This window comes from Hakea prostrata, chromosome 8, assembly GCF_041222555.1.
Source record: "Hakea prostrata isolate BN-2017 chromosome 8, UWA_Hpros_2, whole genome shotgun sequence".
Taxonomy (NCBI): Eukaryota; Viridiplantae; Streptophyta; class Magnoliopsida; order Proteales; family Proteaceae; genus Hakea; species Hakea prostrata.
The window spans coordinates 39,151,938-39,164,221 of NC_142607.1; the positions used below are offsets into that span (position 1 = coordinate 39,151,938).

A 12,284-nucleotide genomic window follows, 5' to 3' on the forward strand; every position below is an offset into this window, starting at 1 on the left:
AGAAAGAGTGGTTACACTCTTAAGGACATCTGGGTTCATCAGCAACTGAAACTATGTATAAAGGAAGGAAAAATATCTGAGTTGACATTACTAACTAGGAAGCAGAGAAGCGAAAACAATTCACAAACTTAAAGTACATTCTCCTAGTAGCTGTCAAATTGAACCTGATACATGGTGGGTAAATCACTGGATGTGAACCCATACCCCTTCACTGGGTATGTCTTGATGGACCACGTAGAGAAGATAATAACCAGGAGGAGCCAAGAAAGCTGAATTTGGAGCCCAAACGGCCATGGCGTATGAGGTTTTCGACACGGGCAACACATGCCCAATATTCAAGATCAACACCCTCTGGTTCATGGAGAAGGAGTGTGTTGTGAAAGATGGAGACACCATCGTCACCTGTACCCTCTTCCAATCCACCTTGCCTTCACTTGATACCGAGAACCGTATCACCAAATGTTGCCCATACCTTAGATTGGTATATGATACCGGTGCAGTGATTGTCGGCCTAATTTTGGCATATTCCAAATCCAAATAAGGAGGTGAGAATGCCTCCAAGCTCAATTCCGTCGGATAAAGAATGCGGGTGAACTGGTCGTACTGGTGAGGATTGCTTCCTCCTACTAGAACTCTACCATCACGTAGTAATAATGCAGTGGAATGGTACATACGTGGAATGGTAGTTGGGTTTAATACTTGGAACCGAGTGGAACGATTAGGGTTATTGGGTTGGTAAAGAACTGGGTGGAAAACTGGATCTCTACCCAATTCCCAACCGGCGGCCCCCCTTGCAGCACCATTGATGATCAAGAGTTGGCCATTGGGTAGCAAAATCATGTCTCCCATCACTCTAGCAAGGGGCATTATCTCTATAGTCCATTTCGGATTCGGGTCAGAAATTTTGATCCTTCCACATGTGTTAAGTGCTGCAATGAACTTCCCAGAGTTGGCTTGCTGGAAAGCTCCTCGTGGAGCTCCACCACAGATGAGAACCTCAACATTTATTCCTGAGTTGCTAAGCTTTAGTGGGAGCAGAACTGAGGAACCTGTACTTGGGTAATTCCGAGCATTCCCGTCCGGAAGTTGTGGAAATCTTTTTACGACGGAATTAGTTTTGTAGTTGAACAAGATGGATTGATCATTGGCGAAGATGAACAAGTTGCCATCAACATTGAGGTGAACAAAAGGGTAGAGATTGTCTTCATATGCATCACTAGTTTGTGACAAGAATGGCAAGAAGAAGACCCGATTAGTGGCTGCGGATTTTGGGTAGAACTCATAATTGAACTCTTGACGACCACCGATTACAATGATCCGTCCATCAGGTAGAATGTGATTGGTGGCATACCAGCGTTTAACATTCAGTCCATTAGAAATCTCTTGCCAGTCACAAGCACCACAGGGCTGAAACCTCCTTATGACACGTTCGCCGTCGTTGGATCCACCTGTTTGGACTAGGACACCGTCAGCCGTGACGGCGCCGGAGGAGCACCAAGTATTGGTTTTCACCATCAGAGCTCGTATGGAATTATCAAGCACGTTGTACTCAACAGAGTGAGCAGTGCAATCGTGCTTGAGGGCTTTATCGTTTGGGTCATTGCGGCATTTCCCGTTGGGCAAGGAGATATTAGAAGGGCCGAAGTCGGTTCGATCGAAGATGATAACTCGATCGTTCTTGAGCAACTGCATGTGCATGGCTGAAATTCCTATACTTTTATGGAGAAGGTTCCATCGGCCTCGTGGATTTGCTGATACCAATGGAATTGAATTTTTAATATTGACTAGTAGGAAGAAAATGAAGAAGGAACTGAGAAGCCTAGGAAAAAGAAGAGTCATGATCGATTCTGGGTTCTTGCTCTCGCAGGTTGGTTTTGCTTTATTGTCTGTGGCCTGTGCATGGGTTGGCCCAGTTTAAATACTATGTATCCCGATCACCACCGTAGCATCTGCAAAGTGTCCTCGAACCGACACGGCAGATACAACATTTGTAAACACCTGACGAACGATGAAACCCAAACCACCATGGCCATTTTCCACGTAAATGCTTGAATTAGAAAGGACAACAGAAATTATTCGCGTGCTCCCCAAGAACGTCCAAACCAGCCCCTACTTCTACATTTCTCTTTGGATAAAGACGTGACTATTGAGCAGAACTGTCGTGATGTACTCCAAATGGGCCACAGTTGCATCACGGATCACCTCAAGGGAAGTGGCTTGAGAGCTAATGAACAAGAAGTTGCAGATCGGATGAAGAAACTCTGAGGCCATGCGTCTGGAAATGGCTTGTCCAACTGTGAATAAAGTCTGAAACATGTGAAGCCTCCGAGCATTCCAGCCGAAGATATATCTGTTATGGTCTCCGGCCGGTTCTCCACATCGAGCAACAGCGTATCCACCCAGGCATTCTCCAATTCAACGCAAAACCAGCGGCATGAGCACCTGCAGAGCAAAGTCACAAGGTACAATTTCTTTGATGTTTTAATTGATCAACTCAGCAATCTGCAGTGTTAGGACCCTCTTAATTGATTTGAAGCAGGTGATTTGAGCTCCAATATATTACTTGCTGCCGGGATATGTCTCTTGTAATAGGCAAAGAATGCTTTTGGAATTGTACGTGGTCTTCAAGGAGCTCAGTTTCGTGGGAGTACATGCGGACTTTGCTTGGGTGCTGTGTAACATCGTATAACTTATAAAACTTGCGGTTGAGACAATCTTGATCACTTGTTTCACAGTTAAAACTTTAACCAAAAAAATTTACTTACACAAAATGAGGCGAAACAGAATGGTCAAGATTTTGTCTCAATCACAAGTTCAAGTGAGGACCACACAATAACGACATCATATCTCCACAGCTTTGCAGGTTTGGTTGAGGTACTAGCAAGAAGGGAGACTTCCCAGGAGAGTGAGATGAGCAACTTCTTTTCATGGGATTGAGTGAGTTCGAGCAAGTTCTCTTTTTCGTGGGAGAAAGTTTGAGAAGTAGGGGAATGAAACTTTGAGTTTTAAAATAGGAAGTTCTGTTTTGATGTCAAAATGACGAAATGCCTCCATTGAATGACAATATTTCCCTGCATTTTTCAATTGAGGCATTTTCTTTTCTGATAAGATTATCAAAGTGGGCTCAAAACTGACGCTGATTTTGATTTATATTTTTCCGTGAGTCACTGAAGGATGTTCTTGAGTCTTGACAAAGGCCTGCATTGCCTACATGTTGAGATAAACAACAACAATGGTGGTGCTGTATCTAGTGCATGGAAGGGGTTCGGTACCGTGGGATGGTAAGATTATTTTAGGCGTTGTATCCCAACTTATTTTAGTCGGTTCGATTGAAGATGATAACTCGATCGTTCTTGAGCAACTGCATTTGCATGGCTGAAATTCCAATGCTTTCATGGAGAAGCTTACATCGGCCTCGTGGATTTGCTGATAGGAATGGAATTGAGTTGTTAATATTGATTAGTTGGAAGAAAAAGAAGAAGGAACTGAGAAGCCTAGGAGAAAGAAGAGCCCATGATCGATTCTGATTTCTTGCTCTATCGCAGGTTGGATTGCTTTACTGTGTGTGGAATGTGTATGGGTTGGCCCAGTATAAGTGCTATGTAGCCTTGATCACCACCTCGCATCCGCAAAGCGTCCTGCAACCGACGCAGCAGCTACAACATTTGTAAAAACCTGACGAACGGGATGAAGCCGAAACCACTATGGCCATTTTCCACGTAAATGCTTTGCATTAGAAAGGACAACATAAATTATTATTCGCACATTCTCCCAAGAACGTCCAAACCAGCCCCTACTTACCCATTAGCCTACAATAGTCTCTTGGGATAAAGACGTGACTAGTAAGCGAGTAGGTCCAGCAGAACTGTCGTGATGTACTCCAAATGGGCTAGAGTTGCATCACGGATCCCCTCAAGCGGAGTGGCTTGAGAGCTACTGAACACGAAGTTGCAGATCAAGTGAAGAAACTCTACGGCCATGTCTATTGTTCATCTGGAAATGCCTCGTCCAACTATGAATAAGCCTAAAACATGTGAAGTAGTTCTGAGCATTCTAGTAGAATATATTGTTGGGTTGTGGGTTTAATTTATACTGATCCTTTGTTTAGACTCATATTGTTATTTAATCATGGGTATTACTGACCTTTATCATTGTGTGATTGGTTAAAAGTTAGAGTTTTACATTATAAATAGCTTATTGGATCTCCGTAGCCGTCACACGTAATATTTGGATTTGAACTTGTTTCCACACACTCTCAAGAGAAGGATTCTAAAAAGTGAAAAGCTTCGGAATATTCAAGGAGGTCAATCTCCAACAAGAACAAACTACATGTATTTATTCATCTATGCTTCGGTTGATTATATTCATAATACATGTTTTAATTATTATAGAAATAATGTAAATCATATTGGCATCCAACAATTGGCATCACAGCCATTTTCTATAATAAACAAGGTTGTGAATTATTAATTTTATCGTTTGATTAGCTAGGTGTTGTGTTTATTTTATTTGGATTGAATCCAAGGGAAGATCCATGGTTTATCATCTATTGATTTGATTTATTATGGGATCCAAATGGGAGGATTATAATAATATGCATGAATTGTTAATCCATAATTTATTTATTTTTATTATGTTTCTTTGATCTTTTATAAAATTTTATGATATGGGATGATGAGATCTTGATTCTTTTGGGCTTTTTTTTTGTTCAATTTTGTAGAAAATGGATCTCTTTTCGTCAAGACGGAGTGGCGAATGTCCGTCTAGGTTTTGTGCAAAAAAAAAAACTTGTATATTATTTACATTGTATGTGCATATATATATATATATATATATATATATATATATATATATATATATATATATATATTTTTCATTTGAAAGAATCCCACTATAAATTACTACAAATAAAATTACATAATGTTATGACAAAATTATAGGGAATACACCAAAGTAGTAGAATATAATTCTTATCCTGATATTTTGTAATCCAAAATATATATAATTACTGCAGTAGATTGATGGTGTTCACCCAAATGTGTCATTATCAAAGTATGATAATGCACATGTTTTAAAAGAATATGATGACTTAGAAATACCATTAACCCAAAGGTGATGACACCTTTAAAATCATATATCCAGTGGAAATTGCAAATTGTAAGAGGACTAATGTATTTTTAACCCAAAGGTTGAAATGTAGTAATAGTCGATAATTCTTACTAGCATGATGGTAATTTTTCTTTTTTGGGAATGTATATTTTTGTCATTATTATTAAATGCATGCCTAATATTGATAATTTATATATACCATTTATAGTACCATTAAGATGGTCTTCCGTTTTCTCCGATATCCCAAAACTCAACGGAGATAATTTCAAAAGGTGGGAAGAGGATTTGGAAGTCTATTTGTGCTTAAGAGAATGTGATATATGCCTCACAGACCCTACGCCTATTCAAACTTAAAATCCCACTCCAGCACAGAAAAACGAACTGAACATTTGGAATAAGGCAAATAAAAAAGCACTAACAGTAATGAAGTCAGCTATCCCAGAAAACACTAGGAACAATGTAGGGCAAAATGAAACTACCAAAGAATATCTAGAGGCCATCAATGCCAAGTTTGACTCTTCCAAAAAAGCTCAGTCAGGAAATTTGATTTCTACTCTCACCAGTACCAAGTTCACTGGGGAAGGTAATGTTAGAGATCATATTCTAGGTTTAATATCTTTAGGCAATCAGATCAAGGGCCTAGGTATAAATTTCGATGATGAATTTCTGGTGAACATCATCTCAGATTCTCTCCCTCAACCTTATAGTAATCTAAAATCCACCTATAATGTCCTGTCTGATCACAAATGGAGCTTGGATCAAGTGGTTACTATAGTAGCTCAAGAGTAGAATAACCTTAATAGGAACAAGGTAGAGACTGTCAATCTTGTCTACAAGAAGGATTTTTCCACTAAGACCAACAAGAAGTTCTTCAATCCAAAGGCAAAAGATTTCAAGAAAGGAAAGGATTTCAAAAAAGGGAAGGATTTTAAGGGAATGAAATTCCAAAAAAAGGATATTGATCAGTTCATCTGTCACTGGTGTAAGAAACAAGGTCATTTCAAGAAGGATTGTTTCAAGAGGAAGGCTTATCTAGAGAAGGGAAAATCTTATATGAACTTTTACTAGTCTGTTTCGAATCTTGTTTATATTAATAGCAACCGATTCCATCCAATATCTCTCCCTTGAAACTGACTCCTCTATTTTGTGGTTGTTGTTTCCTCCATTCTTGCCCCTCAAGCCTCTCTCGTTCACTCTGGTTCTTTATGCTTTTTTGACTTTGTAGTTCAGTTTATTGCTTATTGCTCTGATTTTGGAGAGGAATTTGTAGAGATTTTCTTCACTCCATCAATCCTAATTTCTTGATTAATAATGATCATTGTTATATGACAATTCCGGTTGACTTCATGAAAATACCATTTCCTAACCACTTATGATGCACTATATGCGATCGGATATGGTAAATATTTCAAAGAAGGTCGTTCTTACTTCTCACAGTAATCATCTTGGTACTATGTAAGGTTTTCCATTTTCAAATTCATACTCTGTTTCTTCTATTCCTGGTGGAATAGCTTGAATGCTACAAAGAGATCTACAGAGTTTTAAAGCCAGGTCAATGTTTTGCTGCTTTGTGTTGTGGTTGACTATTTTTTTTTTTTTTATCTGAACAACCTAGAACACCAGATAATCAAAGTGACGTACTGAAAGATACACAGTTAGCTGCATTTGTTTCTTATCAATTTGCATGCTTAATTATGCTAACATATGTTTATTGATATAGGAAGGAATTGCAGTTGGTAATGGCCTTGTAGGCATGTGGTCAACAAGGCAATGCCTTGAAGCACTCAAACTTGCCGGATTTCAGCGACTACCACCAGTCGATTTGCCATTAATTAGCATTTTCATCTAAAGTTGAATAAGGTAGATGATTTGACTGATGTATGGCCTTTCCAAACCAAAAGATTGTGTGGGAGAAGGATCTTATCGAGGATTGACCTCTTCCTGGGTATTTACCATTGAATACAAGTCACCTTTCACTTAGTAGCATCCGGTTAATAGCTCCGGCATGTTTCATCACAAATATCATGGTAAGATATTTTCAGTTTCTCTTGTTTGTGATGTGATGTTCCTTGTAAAAAGCTTCAACAAATGTGTTTGTGAATGGAGCATGTATATCCTTCTCCACTGGATACGTGAGGTTCTTTTTTTGTTCTTGACTTCAAATTCAATAAACCTCCCGTCTACAGGTCAAGACCTTGGAATTTGAAGGCCCTTCTCCTAAATGAATCTAAAAAATTCAACTCCTATTACAAGAAATTAGGGAGTGGATTCTTCAAGATGGAAGGTGAGACGAATTTTTACAACAAATAAATGTCTGACATTTTTAAGACCAAGATATCCAGAACTCTTCACTAAGAATATTAAAAACAAGAAAATTATCAATGAACTCAAATTTCTTTTCATTTATTTTCTAATAAAGATGACCAATCTATGCCAACATTCTCACACACGAAACTGGATCATGCATGATAGGGATTTGCACACCTCTGTACTTCTTCTTGACACAGAAACCTCATTCAAGAAATTGGAATTTTGCAGTCCAGTAGGTGCTATGTAAGTTGGTTGATTGATTCTTTTGAGTAAACATCCTCTATTGTGCACAGCTATGTACATATATACCAAATAAAAGGCTGAGAAAACAAAGGAACTAAAAGGCTATTTTGGACTTTTCAAATTTAAACTTAAGCTTTGAATCTTAGCCTTTTATTTGGTACAAAGAGTGTAGTGTTGTGCACAGCATAGCAGAGGATTCCCCCCCCCCATAAAGTGAGCAGTAACAACCATTCCTACATAAAACACCCACCCCCTCAAAAAAAGAAAAAAAAAAAAAAAAAAGAAAAAGAAAAGAGAACAGTAAATCAATATGTGGCATTAATAATGAAAAGAAAAAAATAAGTGAAAGGAAACATTAGAGACAAGTCTATACTGGTATTCAATATAAGTGTTTTTGTTTGCTCATAAATGAGCTGAAAGGCAACTTAAGTGTAACTCGTTTTTATATGTATATATGGTTGTATCGTTCATAGATTTGCTGCAATGGGTTGAAACATTGGATACAGTTGTTCTACCTCTTTACTACTAACGTTGTGGCATGCATTTAGCAGTTAATTAAGTATTGAAAATTTTCTTCCAATACTTCCTCAAAACAATGTAAGTGTCACACCCCACCCGCCGGTATTGATTACGCCCGACAACCTGTGAGTACGATCCGTCACAGGATCCACGGTCTTACCACCAATAATAATAAATGCAAGAAATAGAAAATCAAGAGCAAGAGCAAGTTCAACTAATTAATCAAAAAGGATTACAGGAGTCCAAAATACTCCAAGAATGAATCAAAGGAAAGAATCAAATCAAATCAAAGTAATCAAGTTTCAAAAACTATCGAGTTCAACAGAAGCAATAAAATAAACTAAATCAATTTCTTTCCAGTAGCTTTCTCTAAAGGCAAAGACTACTCTTCTAAAACAGCAAGAAAGGGGGTTCTCCAGTTCTTCTCTAAAGACTTCTCAAAATGCCTAACAATCTGCCTTTTTCTACCGTCAATGGGTGTTGTAAGCGCACTCCAAGCATCTGTAAGAGGTTTCGTGGAATACATCTCCGTCTCCCACTGATGGTACCACATTTTCTTCATAGAGGTTGTTCCACTCACACAAAACTTCTCCTGATTCCGTTGCACTACCATCTATACAATATAGTTTAACATACAAAGAAAGGAGTGAGTTCTGACGAACTCAGTAAGTATAACACATTTCTCATACATATGACAACATATCCAGGTAAGCATATACGAAATGAATGATATGCAAGTATATGAATGCTACCTAGATCTAATTATGCAAGTCTCTAGACGGTTGACATGCTTTAAGATATAAAACCAGCCCTCCTCTGGGTAGGTCTTGTCACTCTGATCCCTCATGGACTGATTATCTCTGTTGGTGTGAAACCCGGCCCTAACCTTAGCTCAAATACTCTATTGTCTGTAGGTCCGAAGACCCGAAGTAGAAGTGAAAGTCAACTATGGGCCATATCAGTAGAAGATATAGTGTTCGACTCCGAACCTATGGAGGTTGAAGATGATGCCCCATATTTGAAAATAGTGTTGGATCTAGAAAAGAGACTACGCCTTGATGAAGAGAAGATTGGTTGATGAACTTAGAGCTTGGTGGGATATGATTTGAAGCCATTTTTCCATGCTAGGTAAGTTATAGTTCATGTTTATAAAGTTTCGTTTGATTCCGAGTAGTGGAAGACCCTCAAATCCCTGACTTTGGCTTTGCTGATAGCCTGGGTCGACTGCTTGGGTCGATTGGGCCAGTCTACCCAGCCAATCGACCCAGAGATGCTAAACTCGAACAGAATCTTCTGTTTAGGTTATATTGCTATATATACTTCATGACTTCGTGATTTTAGTATCCCTAGCCTCCAAAACACTTAGAGAACGAAGGGAACTCATCTCCAAGCCTCCAAAAGTGTTGAAGAAGACCTAACCTTGCAAACTTGCAAGTGCTCTCTCTTGTTCTTCAATCAAAGGTTAGTATTCAATCTATTGTGTTATTGATTCATTCTTTCTATGATCACTCTCTTCTTTGAAATGAGATTACGATGAAGATGCTGCAACTTTGTAGTCATATCTTTACAATCTCTTTTCATTCTCTTATGCCATGATCATCTTATTCATTCTCAATATGATTTCTTCTTAAACTATGATCATATTCTTATTTTGATTTATTCTAGTATTGTAGATGCCTCTCCATGATTATTCATATCTCTGATTTACTTTGTTCTTGTACTAGAATGAGATCTCATCATCTCTAGTTCATCTCTTTCATCCATAGCATGTTTCCAATGAAAACCATGATTTTTACCAAAATAGAAAGTATGATTTCAAATTAGTAAGTAATGGTTTTAATCATTGTTTGATGTTTAAATTATGCTTTTTAGTCTTAGACTACTGTGGTAGACATTCTCTCCAAGTTTCGTAGCATTTCAGATTGTATAGCATAGGTTTCGGATCAAAATACTAATTTTGGATTCGGATTACTCTCTGGGCAGACTGCATGGGTCGACTGAACCAGTCGACCCAACCAATCAACCCGCATTGACCGAATTGGATTTCTTCGTCCGTTTCGATTCGATTGATGCTTATTCTTTTAGGACTACTTCCTAATAATTGTGTGATACTATTCTAGGGTTTATTTGCTAACTTTGGATTCATCTTCTTGTTCGTCTGGAATATATTTGAATCTATTTAAGGTAAGGACATTTGTTACCATACTAACATAGATTGCATAGATTTAGTTTCTAATTTGGGAACTACTTAGATTTGTTACTGTTATGTTAGTTTCTATTATGATATGAATGTTGTAAGTACAGTAGGATCTTATTTCCTTATTTACTTTATGTACTTATTCATGTATGTTTCTTATTTATTTAATCTTGTCTTATTATACTCTTCTATTTGATGAGATATCTGTCGTGGATGATATGACTGAATTATGATTGTGATTGTCTAGGTATGATTTGGGATTGAGGAATGTCCTTTTGACATTTCTGTCCTTGGACATCACTGGGGATAGTATGAGATATTTTCAATGTTGCCCTTTGACGCTTTCCCGGGTTATTGGTTGTCATACCTTTTTTTTTTTTTTTTTGGTAAATATTGGTTGTCATACCTAGGACTTGTCTAGCAGTGTTTGGCTAGGATATTCCTTGTTATATCAAACCCGATTCGGAAGGGTATTGAGACCGAACGACCCGTGGTAGCAATGGGGATTCATGGGCGCTTAAGACTGGTAACCAACCCGTGACGGGACATGAATCACATTGTGGGGGCCATTTATGGGTAGGGTTGCATATGGATAGACTTGGGCTCATGGGCGTTCAAGACCGGTAACCAACCCGTGAGAGGACATGAGAGCTTCCCGTTTACTATATGTGGATGACCTATAGGGTTTATGAGTTCGTAGTCTGGGACTATGCTGACTCTAATGGAAATGATACCGGAAAGGATCGCCCAGGGCGAGGAATGGACGTATCTGGACCTAAGTTGATATGACTAAGTAGAAGACTTGCATTGGGCTAGGCTTTACCCTAACATGCGCCAATACTTAGACCAATGGTGATGTAAGAGAGAGGTGACCTAAACCCCTAACAAAGGAATGTCCAAGAGGGATGCAAGACCCAACTACCACCGGCAGACCCAAGATGCCAAGATGGCTGAGGGGGAGTGATTGTCCTTCTTAAAGAAGTATGGTGCTATGACTTAAAGCATGTCTGCCTATAGAGACCAGCATATATAGAGTTAGACTCATACTTGCATTGTCTGTCTATATCATATCACATTATGTTTTGTTTATGTTATCATGTTATTTATGCTATTATGGAATAACTTGCCTTACTAGGTTTCTTTTGAAACTCACTCCTTTTGTACAACATCTCTTGTTAGACTATTCTACAGGCATTGATGATTATGAAGGCCAATATGAGGAAGCGCAAGATGAAGAAGCGTACAACACACAAGGTGTTGGCAACTATGAAGATTATGTTGAGGATTCCTCGAGTGGTTTTACTTGTTACCAAGATTAGCCCTACTGTGGAGTGGAAACGTCTAAGCGTGATTGATGAAGTCTATGTTTATGAAGACGTTCTTTACAAAGTAGAATAGACTCTAGTTTAGTTTGATTTTATCTTTCTTCTTATCTTTAGAACCAGTTGTAATTTCAATTGACTTTCGATCTACATTCCGTGTTACTCGTGGAGTGAGATTCCGCCTCACTCTACATTTTGATTATATATATCTTTTGGTATCATTTCCGCACTCTGATGATTATTTCGTTACTTTACTTTGATTCATTTAAATAATATTGTTAACCTTGATTTAGTATTGTTCTTGATTATATTATTGTGAATGTGGGAGGTTGATTTACTCGATCTTGGATCTTGTGGACTGTGGATCACACACTCGGGTATGCCAGATAGGGTACCGGCTGGGTGGATGTGACAGTTGGGATCCCAGGTAAAGGGGTTCAGTCCTCATCAATCAACCATGGCTGGGGTTTAGGTCAACACTCTCTTACCACGACCATTGGCATGAGTACTGGCGCATGTCGGGGTTTCTAATCCAATACAAGGTCATACAATAACATAGTACATGATGTCCAAATACTTCCCCT

The 12,284-nt window shown here is 38.5% G+C and overlaps 1 pseudogene; it reads right to left on the bottom strand.

Moving 5' to 3' along the window:
- Positions 1 to 183: 183 nt before the first annotated feature.
- Positions 184 to 1,839, bottom strand: LOC149007821 (aldehyde oxidase GLOX pseudogene; annotated as a pseudogene).
- Between the last annotated feature and the right edge of the window lie 10,445 nt (positions 1,840 to 12,284).